General features: G+C 42.4%; 1 long non-coding RNA gene across 1 annotated transcript; it reads left to right on the forward strand.

The window, feature by feature from the left end:
- The first annotated feature begins 785 nt into the window (after nucleotides 1-785).
- On the forward strand, nucleotides 786-16,869 carry LOC135982073 (uncharacterized). The gene is made up of 4 exons (XR_010599281.1): nucleotides 786-1,469; nucleotides 11,718-11,825; nucleotides 15,004-15,052; nucleotides 15,850-16,869. It is a non-coding gene; the product is annotated as an uncharacterized LOC135982073 (long non-coding RNA).
- Nucleotides 16,870-20,741: the final 3,872 nt, after the last annotated feature.

Below are 20,741 nucleotides of genomic sequence, written 5' to 3' on the forward strand. Positions count from 1 at the left end.
GTGAGAGTAGAATTCAGCTTTAGACATTTGATCCAAAGCCCAAAGAAGTCAATGGAAAGACTCCCATTTATTCAATAAGATTTGGTTCAGACCTCACTATATTAAGTTCAGCTTTCTACCATAGGTAAACATTACTGTATCCATTTTTACATGAGTAAACTGGATCCAAGAGTGCTTAAGGATTCCTTTAGGCTCTTTTGAATATCCCTGTTTAAAGGACTTCTCCATGGTCATACAAGTAATCAATGGCAGAACGAGCAATGGAACTATCTTCATGTCCTCTGTGGTGATTAGACTTCATTGGAATCCAGAGGAAAAAAGAAGTGGCTGAATTGCTGTTTAACTAAAGCACTTGTATAGACTCAGCCACTATGGGATCTATGCTATGGTAGGGCTTTTCCCTAGCGTTGAAGTACACACTGCCACACCCTTTAAATAGGTTTATTGTCCAAGAAAACCAACCAGTCCTGCAGCTCACCTGTTGTCTCAGGGTTTCACAGCCATCCCTCCCAGGAGTCTCTGCTGCTTCTTGCAGCTTTCCAGTCAACATCCTTCTCTGCCAGACCTTATTCAGCCAGCTATGTTACTCTTCTGAAACAGCAGTACTAAGGCAATTTTCCTAGCCTGTTGCTCCAGGAATCCCTCAGAAGCATTGACATTATTCTGCTAGGGTTCCTTTTCCCCAGCACAGCCTGTTGCAACAGCTGGGTCTCTTCCTAGCCTCTGACAGCCTTTTTAGCCCCAGATGTAGCCCTGCCCCATCTTAATTGGCTCAGTTGGGCCCATCTGCTCTAACACAGGAGAACTGGGCTTGGTCTACTCACAGGACCCAGCATTCCTGTGACAGGATTATTCAAGATATGCAGTGTTGCCTTGAACCTCACATTACCAATGACCCCCACATGCATGTAATAATCAAGACTAAAGTGAATTGCAATGGTGGTGGTGGAGGGGCACCTGCTGATACCACTGTTACAGCCTATCAGTCTGTCTTGGGTCATACCACAAGGACATTCAAGGGTCAGGGTTTAAGCAGCAGCCTTCCAGTACAGGGCAGAGCGGCCTAGCAGCCAGAGCCAATACCACAGCCCTTGCGTTCAGAGCAGCGCGGCCTAGCGGCCAAAGCCAATACTGAGGCCCTTGCATTCAGGGCAGTGCGGCCTAGTGGCCAATACCCAGGGGCCATTAGCACAGGGGTGGTGGCTCAGGCCCACCCCACTACACCAGGCCCTGTACTCAGAGCTCTGACAGTGGGTCTGCGAGGAATCCCATCGAAACACGCTGACCTCATACGGATGGGAGATACCATTCGATCACGCTCCCTGGGTCACTTCCTACTGAGCTTCCTGAATCTGCAGTCCATGTGGCATTGGGGTCTCCGGGCTCCTCAGCGCAAGTAACTCCCTGTGACACTGGTGGTGACAGATCTCCGTTTCGGACATCAGGATCTCTGGCTCCCGCCGGCAAAGGTACTTCTTCTCCAGCAGTCCACCCAGACTGAGCTGGGCTGCTCCCTTTTATACTAGCACAGCACTTGGATCATGTCCAGTACGGTCTGAGAGGTGGGACTTCCTCTGCCCACAGTGTGGGGTTAAGCCCTTCCAGCCCAGTGCGGGCTATTCAGGCCAAATCACAGGTACCTATTGAATTTCTGGGGAAATGGGCATGAATTGTAATGGGTAGTGCGCACTATGTGAGATGTGTGAAATCCTGTGCTTGTCCTGGCCACGTGGGCTGCACTGCCTATGCATGACAGGCAGATTAAAGGATGGCAGGATTTGCATAGCTTCTCTTCGGTTGCATCAGCATCTCCATTCTATTTTAATTAAATGTTTCTATTAAAAAATCATTTCTTAGTACTAGGGAACAAAATGCTCCATTTTAAAATATAATAAGTTCAAAGGCAACTTCATGGGTGAATTATTGATATACATTAATAGCATAGCGATTTGTGGTGCGTATAGGTGAACAAAGTATAACCCCCTCAAAATGTGCTAATCAAATAGCTACTGGTCTATATAAAAAAACCTAACAGGACTACCAGTGGACACAGTCTCATCATTTGCCTGTGTAGAAATGATCATGGAACCACAAATTGTGGAACAGTTTCAAAGTAGCACACTTTAAACCTTGTAAAAAAACACTTAATGAAGTGAAACATGAATCGATGTTAAATTTTGTATAGTGCCTCAGTCATACTGATTGCTATTGCCAGTGACTTTTAATATAGATCTGTTAAACAACTATAAAACTTGTTGAGGTTGAAATGATAGGTGGTAAATATTAATGAGGTTCAAAGGCTGAATTACTATGTTTGCTTAAAGTACCAGATTCTTTTTTCTAATCTGTTGTTTTTTATAATGGGAGAGCATCAATGGGAATCTTTAGGACATGTGAATGAAATCTTGCTTAGTTTCATGTGAGTTCACTGAAAAAGAGGCAAATTGTACCTGGTGGCTGGTACCATGTGAATGCTATGGAATTCTTTCTTTTATTGGCTTTATTTCCAGTGTATCCAATGATAGACATGAAGATGCCGCTTAGACTTACTGCTAGAACTAACTCCAAGTGTCATATTTACTGAAGTATTTGAATTTCTCTCTAAGGAAACACAAAAACATTAAATAGGAGGACAGAGAGTCCTGGATACAGTGGAAATGGAGTGGTGCTGGGCAGAGTCCCGTGAGTACCACCGAGCAGAACTAGGCAGGGTTCTGAGTGTCCTAGTGTGAATGGTAGATGAGCTCGGGGGCGGGAAGGCGGTGATAGATCCATGACTATAATGGAGCCACCAACCATTTTCCCCGTGGACTTAAAGGGACAGATTCTCAGGCATGGGACTCAAGGCATTGGAGCAAAGATAGATTTCTGTGATCTTTCTGCCCCCATGATCCTGATGGCAGCTTCTCTAACTTACATTAACCTGTAATAGCTTGTTTCCGGCCCCCAGCATGCCCCCTACCATCCCCTATACTGTGGAGAGGGGAGAAATGGGTGTTTGGCAAAGAGCTGGCTCTATGCCAGATAGAGATTTGCCTTAGGGCCGGTAAGGCAGGTTTCTGGCCTTTGGAGGTTGAGGCTTTGGTTAGGAATGTGACTGTAAAATTGGCATTCCCTTACTTAATCAGGTGAGGGGACAGCTATTTTTCCCTGCTTTGTGGACTGCATTGGGGTTTAGGCATAAGATAGACAGCAGTGAGCATGCCTGGTGGCAGAAATATAGGTGTCCACAGGACTTTTACAGTGAACATTTAAGCACTGTTTGAGTTTAGGCACCTACAGGGTGTGCTGGCAGCAGCCACGCAGGAGTTTTGTGGATCACAGTGGCACCTAAATCTGGGACTATGCCCCTAAATCTGAGGTTTGGTTCCCGCAATACTTTTGTGGATCTGGGCCTAACTCCCTGAATACTGAGCACTAGGCTCACATTAGCAGCAAGGAGACCCAGCTGGCAACTGACAGTGATGCTGCCTCTTAAATCCTCCCCAATACTTAATGGCAACTACTTCATTTAAATTAATATTTAGCGCTGATCGTTCCTGTTAGCCCCACAGAGTTGACACAGCTGTGGGAGGAGATAGGCTCTGTTTCAGCTCGTGCTTCATCAACACAATTGTAAACCAAATCCTTGATGCAAAACCTTTTGCCTTTGCCCCAATTATCACCAGTACGGTGGTAGTGCTAGTTACTTGGGACAACAACATTATAATGGCTTGTCAACACTGGTTCCCCACTTCTAAGGTAACTCTCTTCTCTTCATGTGTCAGTATATTTATGCTTGCATCAGTAATTTTCACTCCATGCATCTGAAGAAGTGGGGATTTTAACCCACAAAATGCCCAAATAAATCTGTTAGTCTTTAAGGTGCCACTGGACCCCTCATTGTTTTTGTGGATACAGACTAACATGGCTACCCCTCTGATACGTAACATTATAATGATTATACTGCCAACCTCTGAGTAACACACCTCAGTTGGGTCAGCGCTACTGAGGATGAGGTGCAGACCAAAAGAATACAGCTTGGCATTCATCTCCCAAGATGCATTTGGCAGTCAGTTAGTTTACTTGTAACCAGGGTACAGTTGACCTGGAAGTGACAGAGATGATTAATATGCAGCCCCCATTCCCATGATGCTATTTTCAGAGTCACTTTTTAGAGTGAACTGAAGTCTGAACTATGAAACAGTGACTCTGTGATGAAAGGAATTTCTTCACTTGACCAGAGCTAATAATCAGCCCTAAAGCTGCATTTCATAGAGATGTAAGACGGCATTGGTATTATTTTTTCCCAGGGTGCACTGCTAATCCATCAGCACTTTTTACTTCAAAATATTCTGAGAACAGCACAAGGTCACAGTTACAATAGTGAGAAGAATGCTTTCCAAGGGAGAAAACTGATTGGCTAGTGATTTATATGGGACCGGGTTTGCTACAGTAGTTGTTTGTAACAGTGAAACAGAGTATAATTTAGCGGTAGTTAGTTTTAGTACAATAAAAGCTAGATCCTGGCTCCAGTCTGGTCCCCTAGTGAGACATTTGTGATTTTGTAACCACTCAAGGATGCTGACTCCTTTCTCTCTGCTGCATGAAAATATACAGTACTCTGCACCGCAGCTGTAGGATGCATGCACAAACACACTAAAGCTGTTATACAGGAATAGCGAGATGCATATGATCAAGTAGGCACTACTGCAATATAAAATCAATACAAATCAGCCTAAGAGATTTAATTTTGCATTTCAATAACATAGCATCTATCTATCCACTTTACATACATTATTGATACATATATAGCAAAATATTGCAATGCAAGATTACACACACACACACACACACACACACACACACACACACACACACACACACACACACACACACTTCCTAGGTGACAAATACCATAGTTATATGGTGTAGGAAAATAATAGGTTAGAAGCTGTGTTGAACCTGTCAATATAGTATGTCTTTAGTTAGTCCAATGATGATCACATACTTAACAACTGGAGTGTAAAATGTTTCTTATCTAATAAAAGAGCAGCCACTTTAAAGCATACTCTTCCACAACAACAATTAAAAAGATAGCAGCACACAGGGGATCTGCTAAAGATAGCACAGCCTAGGGTTATTAGCCTACATTTTTTTATATGTTTTGATATTGATGAATAGAAGAATTTAAAGGCCAGCATGGACCCAAGTGGGTTATTTTAAAATCACAACAGATTTCATTCTTATTAGCTGTATAGGGGCAAATCCATACTCCATTGTTTGCTCTGGGTAGCAGGTTGAGTGATTGACTGATGTGCAGTTGGGTGGGGAGAATGATAGGTAGATGTGCTTGTGGGTGGGAATGATGTGTTGATGTGCAGATATGGGAGAAATCCTCCCTTTCCATGTCATGGAATGGCTGTGGAACCATTTTGTGGATGCTGCTCTGGCTCAGTGGCTGGAATAAGGTCTGTGGCCCCTTATATGTTTACTCAGCCCCTCATGGAAAAGGGGGAGAATCAGACATGACAAACCTGTGAAAAAAATGCAGAAATTGGGCTTGTTTTTGGCTTAATTGGCTTTTGAGTTGCTTGTTGGCTAGTTTTTGGCTTGTAGCTTATTGCTTGTTTGGCTTGTAGCTTGTTGCTTCTTTTTTTTGATCGGTTCCCAGCAAGTAGGAGCAAGGGGTGGCAAGCAAGGGCAAGGGGGGGAGAGAGAGTCAGGGATACACAGTGGGCCCACCACAGATAACATTCACTTGGACTGCACATCGGGGGGATCTAGTCACATAGAGTGTTGGGGTTCTTAGGGATTGGCTTGTTTTTGCCTTGTTTTGAAATGGAATTAGCTTGATTTTTGGCTTATTGTGAAAGTCAGGTGCTTATTTACCACATGAAAGTTGGCAACTGCGGGGAGGATCTGTGAAGCGATTGAATACCTCTACATCCTTCCAGAGACCCTGCCCTGTTCCTGCAGTGATTCTGCTGCCAAGGGTGCTTCTGTGGCTCAGGTGATGGGCAGGATTTGCTCCAAAGTGAAGAAATAGTTTTCTCAACCATTATGATGGAAACTATCATATTCTTCAGATAGTTTCCCAGTACCTCAGACTCTTCCTGTTCATTATGCATATGCCTTACATTTGCATACAGACTCTTAAAGACTTACAGGAGGGACAAATCCTGCCCAGACCTGCCCCTCCCACCGCACACAGTCTGTTCCAGTCCCACTGCATATTATGGGCTGTGACCCTCTGCAGTCAGTTCACAGTACTGCAGTGCTGGGAAACACAGATCCCTGAGCCCCAGCAGGGAGGAGAAGTTTGGTGTCAAGGGGAGTATTGGGGCCAGTGGATGCATGCAGTCATGGATCCACTGGGTAGTCCTGCGTCCTTAACCCCTTTGTATAGGGGGCACAGAAACTGTAGTTGCTTCTGCTCTACTCTGGCTACAGTAGCAACTGAAGAGCGTGGCCTTGTGAGTGGATTAGGTGTACCTGCACACATGATGATGATGTCCTTTATTTAAGAATTTATGTTTTTACAAATATGACTTTTTAATACATGTCAATATAGATATTATATTTCCTGGCCTCTTTGTTACAGTTGGACTCTTATGATCATCTTAAATTCTGTTTCATTTTTAATAGGAAGTTCACAACATTTCTGTTACTCAAAATCTCTGACACTGAGAATGGAGAATAAATTGCATGGAATAGTAAAGGGCTTAGCATTGTACAGATCTGACCCTTTATAAATAGGGCTGCCGATCAATACCTGATGGTTTACTGAATTTAATCAAATTCCAGATAGCCAAATGTGTATCTTAAGAAGGCATTGACCTTGTATAGCTCTCCTTCCACGTGAATGCTATCTGCTGTGTGAGTGGTTCAAAATCAATAACCACTGGCATTGTCCTTTGAGGACTTGTGTATTTATAAGGGTGATGTTGTAAGGCATGGCAATATTCTGCTGACGGATGACTCAGTGCTTATATAGGTAAGGGGGGGGGGATTACTTGATAACTCTAAAATTCACTAATAATGAATGAGAAAAAAAATGTTGGAGATGCAATTTTATCCATTTAGAGCCTGATTTTGCTCCCCTCTCACCATGCATAGCACCTGCTCTGTAAATAGCACACTGAAATGGACTGCAAGAGCAGCTTGGAGAAGGTGGAATGTTCCTACCGCTACCATTCCATGTGCATATCTGCCATGCCCCCTCTCCAGCATCTGTCTGATAGCTGACTTCAGCTGGAGTACATGTTAGGTATTACCTCTCTAGCTAAGCTTCTTTGCAGAGTGAGATATTGGTCAGAGTGAGTGAGTGTGGTAGAATTAGGCCCTTGGAGAATGAATGTGCTCTTCTTGATGACTGATTTATCGCAGAAAAAAATTAAAGGAGTGAAATCAACACTTTATTTTATTTATTTATTTTTTATTTTGACAGTCCAAAAGAGTTACGTTTGCCAAGTAGTGTTTTTCAAGCTTGATGCTGGTTTGTTTGGTTTGCCTATAAAAGCTACGCTACAAGTCCCTCAGAGAATGCTCACAAAGCTCCCACTGAATAACACATACCCTCCTGGTTCCTTCTTTCTTCCTTTTTCTTTAGATGGGTTTGGCTTAACATTCCCTTGCTTTATGAGCTGCCTTCCTCTTAGACTGTTACTTTGATTTCAGAGAACATGTCTCACAACTAGGTCTGTTCACAATTTGAACAAAACATTTCCCAGCAGACCTTGATGCACAGTGGGAGCTCAGCAAGTGGGGAGACTGGTGTATCATGGAAGAGAATGGGGGCATGAGGAAGCCAAATTACAACTCATATGAGGCACCACAGAGGCATTTTGGAATCAAAATATTTTGGTTCAGGGGCAAATATTTTAATTTTTTTCACTGAAATGTTTATATCTTCTATGGAATTTTTTGAAAAAAGTGATCCCCCTCTCCCCTTGTCTTTATTTTCCTTTGGAAACAATTTTAACACATTTTAATTTAATTTAATTTAATTTTTAAACAATTTTCCAATCATTTCTATTTATATATGTACTGCGTGTAAATTGGTCAGCAGTAAGCAATGAGTTTTATGGATGGTTATCATATTAATGGTGAAGAAACGTGTGTAGTCCTTTCGAAGTCAATGGCAGTACTCGTACTTTACAGTCACATGTTTGCTTTCCTGGCTTGCCCAACTGTAGACATCAAACTTTGAAAACTTCTCCCTGCCATTTTAATTTTACATTTCTACATTTTGATTCTGGAACTACAGTACATATCAAGGGCTAAATCATTGTGAATAAGTAGAGAATATTCTATATGCACTTCCTGGGAGATGTTTTGATGAACCAACTTATGCAGAATTACTGCTGTGTAAGTTAGATTTAAAAATTAATAGCCTTCCGAAAGAATAGTAATGTCTCTTTTTTTTAAGCAGCCCTACAATATAGAATGCATAGATGGCTAGAAATGTGCATCTATGAGAGAAATTCAAATGTCTTTTTGTCTGATGCATCATAGCAGTAAGAAAAGCAATGTGTACAATTGCATAAATGTGTAACTGCAAATTTATGGTAACTTTTTTCTTCTTAATGTTTCATATATTAGTAGGTTCAGTGGGTATCCTCATAATATGTAATGTGATTAATTCTAATGACAAAAGATATTCATGCAGATAGGCTTTACAGCTAATGAGCAGGGTGCATAAAATATGCTCTGCCATTTAATGAAGGTAATATTGTCATCTGACATTTTTGTGAATTCCTGTGGAACTTATTTTGCATTAATTTCTATTAATGCTATTGGAATTGGTGAATTATCCACTTTTTGACTGAAATTTGAATGCTGGGATGGGAATTTGTTGTGTAGGTTGGATGTTTCTTTTACACCATTCTAAGATGTGCAAAAGGTAAATTATTCTTTTCATGTATTATTTTGAAGGCATACTAAATTATTCTATTAGTATTTGCCATTCTATTAATTTATTTTGGAATGATTACATGTGAATGGCTGCAAGAAATTAGCCTTCTGTAAGTTATTGTGTTTTGTTTTTCAGTGAAAATCACCCTTCACTCAATACAAGACAAAAAACAAACAAAATAACACCATAAAGCCTCTTATCCTACCTCTGAATAGCAGGCTGTTAAAGAGATCTGCATAGTATTTTTCTTTTACTTCTGTAGGTTGTTAATATACATAACACAGGCTTGATTATGCCCATAGCTCTGCAATGTGAAACCGCAGCACCTCTGGGGACACACTAGGCTAGGGTGACCAGCTGTCCAGATTTTATAGGGACAGTCCTGATTTTGGGGGCTTTTTCTTATATAGGCACCTATTACTCCACACCCCTGTCCCGATTTTTCACACTTGCTATCTGGTCACCCTACACTAGGCACTATGTACACATATGACAGATCTGGAACACCTGGAGGCTGTGGGCACAGACTATTACCTCTTTCTGCAGGCTGGTAAGTGTGGGTTGGGGAAGGAGCCCTGACTTGCCTTCTCCCTCCCTTCTCCAACTAGTCTATGGCTCTTGGTACCTTCCAGTCTCTTCTGACAGAAGTCATCTTCACTTTCATATATTTTCTCTAGACTGCGCCTTTGTCTGTGCACACATGCGAAGATCTAGATAAGAATAAGAATCTCCCTTACATTCTGAGGGTGTTACCTTGATTTTAAGACTGAGCATCCAGAAGTGAGCAAGCATTGTGTACCTACTACTCCTCTCTGAAGGGAAGAGCGCCCCTGCCCCCGCAGATCAGCTGGAGCAACTGAGCTGGTCTGGGGACTGTCAGAATTTCTGGTTGGTGTGGTCCAGTGGCAAAGGTACTTTCTCAATGCAACAAGAGGGAGCAAGTAGAGAATCATGCCTCTCAGAGTATGTCTACACTGCTAATTAAGGTGTAATTATAGTGCAGGTAAGCATATATGCCTTACTCTACTGAGCATGAGTAACAACAGCTGTTAAGATATGGCAGCACAGGCTAGCCACCCCAGTACAAGCCCACTGTGGGTGACTGCTTGGTGGCAAGCACACGCTGAAGTCCAGGCCACTGCATGTTCACTACTATTGTCACCTGCACCAGCTAGATTAAAGCTAGCACAGCTGGGCTTACTAGTACTACAATTATACCTTAATTGGTCGTGTAGAGGTACCCCCTGAGGCACAGCTCCTTCCCTGCAGTTCTCCTGGGATGGCACCCTTACTCAGGGTTTGTGGCAAAAGCTATACTCTAACCTAAAATTCTGCCTACAATCTAGCCCACAGAAGTTAGTGGGGATAGGATCAGGCCCCAAGTGAACATTTTTTAATCCAACAAACTCCAGATGACACTTTTATCCATTCTGCAGTTAATAGCTGAAATGATTTTCTCTTCATTGCTCTATTTAGGAGGCTACGATCAAGTAACAATTGCATAGTCCCATCTCATTGCTTTTCTCAGGCTGTGTATACATTTATCATGTAAACTGCAGGAAATTTTGGAAGGCAAATGTGCTATTGGTTTCACAGTTTTATCAATTTCATTATGATGTTGCTCGTTCTATGGCTCATTCCATTCAGTACATTCCTCAATAAGCTCCTCTTTTATAAGAAGGTCTTCTATTCATGTTAAGCATCAGTTCTTTGTAAAAGCCTCATCTTCAATGGGATTGAATTCCTAACCCTGAGAAGGTACATCAATGGCGTAGAACTCTAGATCATCATCAGTTCAGTCATAAACAGGCAGAAAAATTCATTTCCTGTGAATCTGAATTTTGAAATCTCTGTAAGAGAACAAAGGCACCATTGTTTTTATTAAGTCCATTGACTTAAGGCAGTTTATTACAGCAACCCAGGTAGCCTTGCTGCTGTTAAGCTTCACACAATATCAGTGTTTCTATCAAAGCCTCTCATTTTCAGGGGTATTTAACCTGGTCATTAGAATCAGATGAAGGGTGAAAGTCAATTTATAGAACCAGGTGAGTTTCTAGAAGTAGATTTATATGTATTTGTGTTTTATCCTTATACTCACTGATCAAAACTTCAGCCTTTTTTCAGTTAAAATCAGGAAAAACGACATAACAACAACAACAAAAAAACCCTGTGACTTTTCAAAATAAAAGGGCATGTTCCTGTATGCATTCCACAAGTCTGTCCATAGTAGGTAGGGAGTAATGCTAACATTTTCAGCCTCAAGTGCACCTAAATGCATAAATGCTTTTGTACATGCCTGATGTAAATTCCCTTCTCCCTTGATAAAAGCATATGTTGGGGACTTTTATGTTTCTAAAAAAGCATCTAAATGTCTGAAGATTAACCCATACGGACAGAGTCCTTCTGGCTCCATTCTCCCACCACTGCATTCAAACAACACCCATTGATTTCCATGATTGTATGCAGTGGTGGAAGAGTTGGGTCTTTGGTAATCTGTTTCTAAAAGAGGAAATGATTGGAGATACAAGTACAGTAGATATTTTCCAGGATCTCTTTTTGGGTTGGATCACAGAAACCCCCTTGGGAGGTGCCACCCGATGCGCAAAGACTACCCCTGCTCCTGTTTTTCCTGCCAGCTCAGGACTCCAGCACCCTGTCTTGCTGAGCCAGCCACTCCTGTCTGGCTCTAACACAGATCCAGGGTCTGAATCACTTGTCCCAAAGCTGCAAGTTTACCTGAAAACAGCTCACAGTAGTGTTTAAAAATAAAAATAATGTTCTATAGTGTGCAGCTTTATATTATTTCTTCTGACTTTCCCAGATTCCAAGAGGAGGTGGTGTAAGAACAAAGCTCATTTTGGAACTGAAATCCTCTTTTTGTGAGACAAGAGAGGAAGGATCTGAGAAAATATCCGAAGATCATGAGGAAGTAAGACATATATTCTATGATTCTATGATACCATTATAGAAAAAAAGACTGGTCTTTCACATTATTTGAACTCTGATTTGGTATTTGATATATGTCAAAGTATATCTTGGAACATTAAAAATAAATATGAACCTCTTTCTAAACACATTGGGGATGTCAGTTGAATATGCCTTAATAATTATTACACTTCCATTCTCTAACTCCTTGCTTTGAAAACTGTTTTGAGATAATCTGAGTCTGAATGTTACTGAGTAGATTCAAATTTTATTTTATATCAAAGATATTAAAGCTGCTCATAACTGTTTTCTTGAATGAGATTTTCATTCAAAATGAAAATGTATGAATAAAACATGTTTAATAAAAACTAGAAACTGAAATCTGTTTTTTTTATTGTAAGTGATGTCTGAAAACAATATTTTAACCAAAAATTGTTTGTTCAAATCAAAATATTTTCTGTATCATCTTTCCTTTGAAAAACTAAAACATGTTTATGGGAAATGTTAAGAAAAAATTCCCACTATAAATAATTTCTCTTTTCTGACCAGCAGTAAAGTTTATCCCATTGATAAGTGAGGACACAAACTAAAAACACCCTAATTCCAGCCACACTCAATTTTAATTCAGACCTGCAGGTAATCACAGAATATAAGAATTGGAAGGGACCTCAGGAGATCATCTAGTCCAACCCACTGCTTAAAGCAGGACCATTCCCCAGACAGATTTTTGCCCCAGATCCCTAAATGGCCCCCTCAAGGATTGAGTTTACAACCCTGGGGGTAATAGGGCAATGCTCAAACCACGGCGTTATCCCTCCCTCTCTTATATGCTATACATAATCTTGTCCTTAGACTGTAAACTTCTGGAATATAACAAAAATGCCTAGAAGCACTGGCCTATTGTATTCTCATGCTCAGATTTTCTACTGAGAATTCTCCAAAGTTCCTGAAGGGAACACTGTAGTTATCTCATAGTTACAGCAAAAAATGTTACTTTGAGCACCTGTAAATGGCACAAAACCAGCCTTAAGGCTTGATTTGGTAGCCATTACTTTTCATACTTAATCACATGAATGGCCCCATTGACTTCTTAATGGGTCTAAACAAATGAAGAGTTTGGTTCATTAGGCCAAGGCACAGATTAGACCTAGATACTGGGCTGACTCGGAGCTGTGCTCCGTGCAGTTCAGGAAGGAATGCGGCAAAGATTATTTAAGTCATCTCCTGATTCTGGGACTCATTCCCATGAAAAGGTTAAAACATCTGCTGCCCTGAAGCCAGGAATAGTTAGAATCGGGAGACACCCAACTCATGCTACCATTTTTTCCCTGGCTACACTCCTAGTGGAGGGGACATGGCACAGGAGCTGCTATGGTGGCTCTATGTCACACAGGAACACACCAGGAGTGATACAAAGCATCAAAGAGTTAATAAACTAGTGGGTTTTTCCAGATAGTAAAAGGCTTTCCTATGTTAATACAAAATGGTGTTTTGGGGCCAGCCATGTGCAGAAATAGTGATTTTGCAAAATAGACTTTTTTTTTCTAATATGCTGCAAAAAAGTTTTAGTTGTTGTGGCTCTAGGATTTTTGCCGCCCAAAGCAAAAACAATGTTGGCTGCCCCCCCCCTTATATAATTACCCCCCCCTTATATAATTACCCCCCCCTGGCCCCGCCTCAACTCCACCCCTTCCCCAAATCCCCAGCCCTGCCTCCTCCCCCCAGGCTCTCAAGCCTGGGAGGGAGGGAGGGAGGGAGGGGGAGAAGCGGCGCCACGCCGCAGCCACTCGGAGTCTCCCCCTCCCTCCCAGGTTTGAGAGCCTGGGAGGGAGGGGGAGACTCCGAGTGGCCGCGGCGCGGGCGCTGCTTCTCCCCCTCCCTCCCAGGCGCCCAAGCCTGGGAGGGAGGGGGAGCAGCGGTGCGCAAAACGGCCGCTCGGGATCTCCTCCTCCCTCCCAGGTTTGAGAGCCTGGGAGGGAGGGCGAGTAGCGGCACGTGAATCAGCTGTTTCGCGCGCCGTGGCAGCAGCAGCGGAGGTGAGCTAGGGCGGCCAGGGCACATTTTTAGGGGCGGCATTCTGGCGCTGGCCATGCCACCCCTAAAAATGTGCTGCCCCAAGCACCAGCTTGTTTTGCTGGTGCCTAGAGCCGGCCCTGTTGCCCACACATTACTTATATGGAGTGTTTTGAAATACATTGGCCCCAATTTTGAGACAGTGACTGGTGATTTTGGGTACCCAAAGTTTAGGCTCCCAGTTTGAGACACACAAATGGGGCTGCTTTTCAGGGAGTGTGTGTTCAGGAATTTCAGGCCCCCGGAAGATGACTGAAGCTGGGCTCCCAAAAATGGAGGCATTTGATTTTAATAATAAATAATAGAATCCAGTGATCATATATCTTATTTCCTGTGTTATCTGCCTTGAAAAGTGTCTTATATTTCTAAATTAGTGGGCATGTTTCTAATAATTTCTCTTTTCCATTAAATGGTTCTATAAATGACTTAATATTTTATAAAGTGTTTTAGGTAATTGACTGTTGTAATGTTGCCTGCAAAGCTGCTGTATATTACTTAGGACTTTGGTATGGACTGTAAGACAGAAGTTCCTAAATTTATCTTGGGCTCTTGATATGAAAATAGTAACAATTACTTTTAACAACAAACCGCCAAACCACATATTGTATATTTAAAAATTGAAACCTTGTCTGAAAATTTAGTAATGTACTGTACCACTCAACTAGTTCTTTGTAACGGTTCTCTACAGGACTTCACAGCTAGCAGAAGGTACAGAAGTAAGGATAATGGATAATCTCTATCAGTTGTAAGCATGGTAGCATTAGGGTTTATATTCTGTAGGCAATATGCTCACACAGGCCTGAACTGGTCTGAACATAACATAAGAATGGCCATACTGGGTTAGACCAAAGGTCCATCTAGCCCAGTATCCTGTCTTCTGACAGGCCAATGCCAGGTGCCCCAGAGGGAATGAACAGAACAGGTAATCATCAAGTGATCCACCCCCTGTCACCCATTCCCAGTAGAGGTCAGTGGTACACATGAATTCTTACATGCTAGCACTTAGATCATAGGTTTCCAAACAATGATCTAGTGAACACTAGTTGCCTGCTGAGCACTTGAGGAGAGCTAACTAGTTGTACGGTGCTGACTCTCCTTTTTGTTTACAGCAGAAAGAAACAGAACAGCTAGGAGGGACAGATGAAATGAAGAGCAAAGGTAAACAGCATCATTAATGCTTTCCAAAATGGACAAAACAAGTATCACTCTAAAACCAGTTAAAACTACATAAAGATTTTCCTAATATTGCATTTCCATGTCAGCAATTGCTGTGATTACCACGGCGATGTTAAACAATCCTGAATGTGAGGGAAGATGGTCCATATGATGGACAGTGACTGGTGATGTGATCCCCAGCCAATCTGTATTACGGTATGATCCACGCCATTGAATTCCAGACTCTCCCTGCTGCCCATTAGCTTCTGTGGAGACAGACATTCAAAGTCAGTGGCCTGCTGGTTCCAGTAGGGAAGAATCATTCAGTGTTCATGGCCCTTGATAGCTCTGTAACAGTTTAAAATATTTGAGAACACCCCTGGCTTTGACAGTGAAGGGATGAGAGCTACCTAAAGCCCTAATCCTACAAACAGTTCCATGCATGTGGATCTCCACACCAGAACAGAGTCCCAGTGACTTCACTGGGGATTTGCCCATGCAGAGCATTTCTGAAGGCCTAAAACTACAGACAGGTCAGGCTGGAAGAATACCACAGACTATTCACTTTTTAAAATTCCTGGCATACATTCTATATACAACAGGTGACTGTATTTTCTGGCTCTTTAAATTCTGCATTATGTGCAAAACACCTTCCAATATTTTCAACTTAAATCACAACACAGTTAGCAAAACATCACTAAATTCAATTGTTTAGCAGATGGAATTTGATGTATCACTAATAAATCAAGAAATGTCTTTACACAGCTTCTAGATAATGAAATGTTGTTGTTTTTTTACAGGATCAAAACAGACCCACCATCCTGGAAGAAAACAGGCAGATGAGAACAGCAGAACAGTTCCTAAAAAAAATGATAAATGACAAACTTGCTTAAACCCTGCACTTGCAATTTACTTGAAGAAAATGTACAGGGAGTGAAAAGACAGGACATCTGTTTTATGTTAGTCCCACAGTGACCTGCTTATTCGTCTATAGGCATCTCCACCTGTTCCATTAATAGGCATGGATCTTGTAATATTCCCCCTTCATCCATTCTAAACTGGATGGAGCTTTCTGAAGCCAAGAGCTGCTGTCTCATAAAAGTCTCATTTAGCACAAACAAAGTAGTTTAGTGTGAAACTCTGCACCTTACCCCTGCCAAGGCCAATGGATGGAGCAGATTGGGGCCTTCTGGGGAGCCATTTCCTGGGAGAGCAGACAGCTTTGGGAACTGCCTAGGCAAGCAGCAGGGATGTGGTCACCTATGTCTTGATTTTTGCACACAGAAGCCCTGATTTATCCTTGGGATGGCCCCATGTTTGTAAGCAATAAAATTCACGAACCAAATAAATAAAAAGCAACATGTACCCAGCAAACAGTGCACTGGAGGAAGTGAAGGCTGCTTCTGCATAGGTGCAAGGGAACCCCACCTCACCCCTGGAACAATCCCACAGTGCAGCAGTCTGCACTCCTTGAAATAAGGGTTAGGTGCCTATTAGCATAGCAATAAGCACTGCATATCCTGGTGGTGGAAGGTCTGGGTTGGGGGCCTGGTCTTCAGAGTGCTGGTAAGCACCAAGAAAAGCAGTTCTGTGGGGGATACAAACTAGCTCTCTGAAGACATGTAACAAATGTCCTTGTTGGGTGCACAACCTAGAGTGCCCTTGTGGGTGCACAACCTAGAGTGCCCTTGGAGATTTTGGCCCAGATTCTCAAAGGCATTTTAAGTACCTAACATTGATCTGGGTCCTTGTGCCTTAACTTTAGGGAGGGGGTTGGCTGCATGAGGGATGAAGCAACACGCCCTCAGAAAGCTCCCAGCAGCATGTTACTCTTAATGTATTTCTGTGCATGTTTGATATTTGCAATACGCTGGTTGTCCCAAAACATATTATAACAGAAAGAAAATTGATTTTTCCAGTCCTTTAATTTCATAAAGTAAATAGAAAAAGAATTGCATTGTCAGTGCTTTGCACTTTCAGTGCAGTAAGCACAATGCAGTTGAAATCCTGGACCCAGACCACAGGATAATTGGGTTTCAAAACTCAGGTGACTACAGTGAAAACTCTGGGCCAAATGTACTTGGCCTGCCAAGAAGCCTGTGGGAATTGAAAAAATGCTAATAAATAAATAAATGGTGCAGTCATCTGCTAAGTCAGGCCAGCACAGGGAAGGGGCTTGTGTACAGGCTGAGGAAGCAGAGCCATGTCCTTGAAATTCTGCAAAGACTGCAGATCCATGGCCAAAATCCCCCCAATCTCAGGGCATCTGTACAGTGTGATGGCCTTACAGCCCTGGCTTATTTCAAGGATTGTTCCGTGAAAGTTCATGTAAGTGTTGACAATTGTGCATGGTCTGTAGCACATAGAGCACTATTCTATTGAGGTTCTTATATTGTGCCTATCACTATGGTATCTGAACTACTTGAGTAGGACTCCACTTACATCTGCTGCAGGGGAAGAAGTCCCCCTGACCCAACCCTTTTAAATGTAAAATTAGTCTTTAAGTTTGGGGCAGTGAGGAAGGCTGTGGTGGTAAGACTGGGGCTTTTTGGGGGCAGGGGGGAGGGAGGAAGAAAATATTTCATCTGCCATCTTGACAACCCTAAAGCCTGCCCTGATTGCCTATAAGAAGCACTGAAAGACTTCTGTGGGTAGGTAGGTACCACAATGGAGGGATAATGGATGTCAAAGAAGCAGCAGACTTCCCAAGGAAGAGAGTGAGATTGAAAGTGTGAATTAATTGGCTGGAGAACAGGGAAACAGGACAAATGCTAGCTCAGTGCAGATAGATGGACAACAGCCCAGAAAGAGGGAAGAGCCAGTGAAGCTGACAGCATCTGAAGCAGCAGCATTGTGAGAGTCCATTTCTGAAATGCCTGAGGGTCCCATGTGTGCATCCCATCCCCTAGCTATGAAAGCTACTGCCACTGCTTTGGCACAAGACTCATCTCTTGCATATACACATATAACACGTTCAAATTCCCCCAGGAATTCCATCACTTGAACTAACAGAGAGAGAAAAAAATTGGAGAAATTATTATGCAGCACTTCCCATGCACAAGCAGCATCAACAGTACAAACCAGGCTCTTATACCTGGCTCCCATATGCACAACTGTGAAGGTGGGCAGCTGGCCAGGAACAGAAACACATATAGTGAAAGGATAGATTAATTAACATGACACCCCCAACAACTGCATGCCCTACATTAACAGAATTCTTATGACTGCAAAATTAACCACTCAAAAGTTATGATATATCAGAATTAAGGTTGCCTGTGCGATATTGGTACCTAATTAATATTTTGTTTTCTCCTTGCTATTCAGTATGTAACCCTAGGACTTATTTACTGCATGCTATTCTGACCCTGCTCTGAAGACAGAATTATTAATTTTCTCATGGGCTTTTCTATGGCACTCATCACTATAGTATCTGAGTAGTTCACGATTATTAATTTATTTGTTTTCACAACACTCCAGTGAGATCAGGGGGGTATTATTCCCATTTTGCAGATGGGGAGCTGAGAGAAAAAGATTAAAGTCAAAAGTAGACACTAATTTTGGGTGCCTGATTTGAGCTACTTAGGACCTAATTTTTCATTAGCCTTTTAGCATTATATAGCACTTTATACGTTCAAAGCACAGCTTCCATTGACTTCAGTTGCAGCTGTGAGTGCTTCTCTGCTCACCCTGCTGGTTCCTAGTCCCAGTCTCCTGGTTCTGCCTCCTCCAAACTCTATCTCCCAGTCCATTCCTCCTGTCCCGCAGGTCTGGCTCTTGTCCCTTCATTTGATTCAGAGGCCTCCTCCTCCACACTGCCTGGATGTCAGCAGAGGAGTATTGAGAGGACAGGACAGACAGGTTCTCAGTTCCAATGCCTGGACCTGATACAGCGCAGATTAGCTGGGAACTACAATTGTGGGGACTATCTTGCTCATCTCTCTACAGCTCTGGGTTGGAGCACAGTCATTGCAAATGGAATTTTCAGGAATTAAGCAGTGAAGCTCTAGCAAGTGTCTATTGAGCATATGCATAGTGAAAAATCCCATGATTTTCAAAGGCTTATAACGTGGCTAAAAGGGTAACTTCCTACCAAAACTCAAGTCCCTATTCCAAAGCAGGGGGCACTAGGGTTGGTCAAAAAAAAGATCACCAGAATTTTTTAATGTGGTCAAAACAATGTATTTTTCCCTAACCTGGGGCTCAGAAATAGGTGAACCATTTTGGCTGAAATTTTTTAAAAAGTTGAGCATGAGGCAGACACTCAGCATGGAAAATTTCAGCCCAAACAATTAAAATGTGGCAAAGTTTTAAGCAAATGAAACCAAGTTATTATAATGGGATGTGTTGGGCAACCTTAACAATGAGTGGTGCTATCAGCTTTGTCTATAATAATGAACTGATTCAAAAGAAAATCATAGGGTGACTGTCACCTATTTATACAAAAAATAATCTTTTATGTTTGAAAAGCAGCAAAATACAAACCAATGAAACATAAATGCTGTATGAACATGTAAGTGAGCGAGTGAGACTTTCCAACTGGGAGACATACCAGAGAGCCTCATTGCATTTGTCTTTTGGTCCCCCTAGCATGCTAAACATATGTTCATGCAGCCATAGGTTCTGTCAAGCAAAATAACTGATGGCCAATATCTTACTTTTCAGTACTGTCATTTATTTTGTAATTTGCTCTTTCCCCTTACTAGCAGTTGTTTCAGAATTGGCCTTGTGAAGGGGCAGATGCAGATTTCAGAGGACTCACTGGTGGCCTGTCACCCACCTGTCACTCAGTGCAGGGCTTCTTAAGTCATAGGCAATGGTGTTGGATCTGGCATGAAGAATATTGCCTTGAGAACTGAAAGCAGCTGCCAGCTGAAACAGCAGCAGTCTCGTTCCATGCATCTTTGACTGGTAATGAATGTTCTGATGTCACTTTAACAAGATTTGTCAAGGTGCACCTTCCTGCCTCTTTCTTTCCAGCTGTAAGTGCTGTATTGCACTCTCCTGTTCACAAGTATAAGATGGTGGATTAAAGCGGAGGTGACAAGTTGGCTTCTCTCTCTGTGGCTGCTGGTTGGGTTCTTACGCAAGTGATTCTGTATGTTATGTGACATGGATCAGTCAGGAGCAAGGCAGTAGAAATTCTAAATGAATAAGGAGGAAACTTTCATTTTTATGTCACGGCACAGGTATGATAGTCTCGTCAGCCTTTTGCTGTCAGGCATGTGCATCAGTGGGACATGCTTCATCCCATGACAGTCTGGGGGAAATGTCAGTGTCAATTTATGAATTTCAGTTTGTTTTGTGAGTGCCCTTTTAGACTGTAACCTTTATTATGAGTTAAAGCATCCATTGGGTAGCAAAGGCTTGACCTCTAGTTGACAGGTTCTGTCTGAGAAGCTGTGACAGAGCAACCCAGGGCCATGAACACTGAATGACTCTTTCCTATTGGAACCAGCAGAGCCACTGACTTTGAATGTCTGTCTATACAAAAGCTGATGAGTAGCAGGAAGAGCCTGGAATTTCCCCGGCAGAAGCACATGGTCAACAAGAGGGACTGAGATTGCTTTTTAAAAGGGATGCTTCTCTATGCAAGAGAGGCAAGTCCATCAGCACATGCAGAAGATTGGGCTGAGCAGGCAAGAAGAACCACTTGGCCTAAGGGCTTAGACCAAACCCAGGACTCACAGGAAAG

This window comes from Chrysemys picta, chromosome 3 (assembly GCF_011386835.1).
Source record: "Chrysemys picta bellii isolate R12L10 chromosome 3, ASM1138683v2, whole genome shotgun sequence".
Taxonomy (NCBI): Eukaryota; Metazoa; Chordata; order Testudines; family Emydidae; genus Chrysemys; species Chrysemys picta.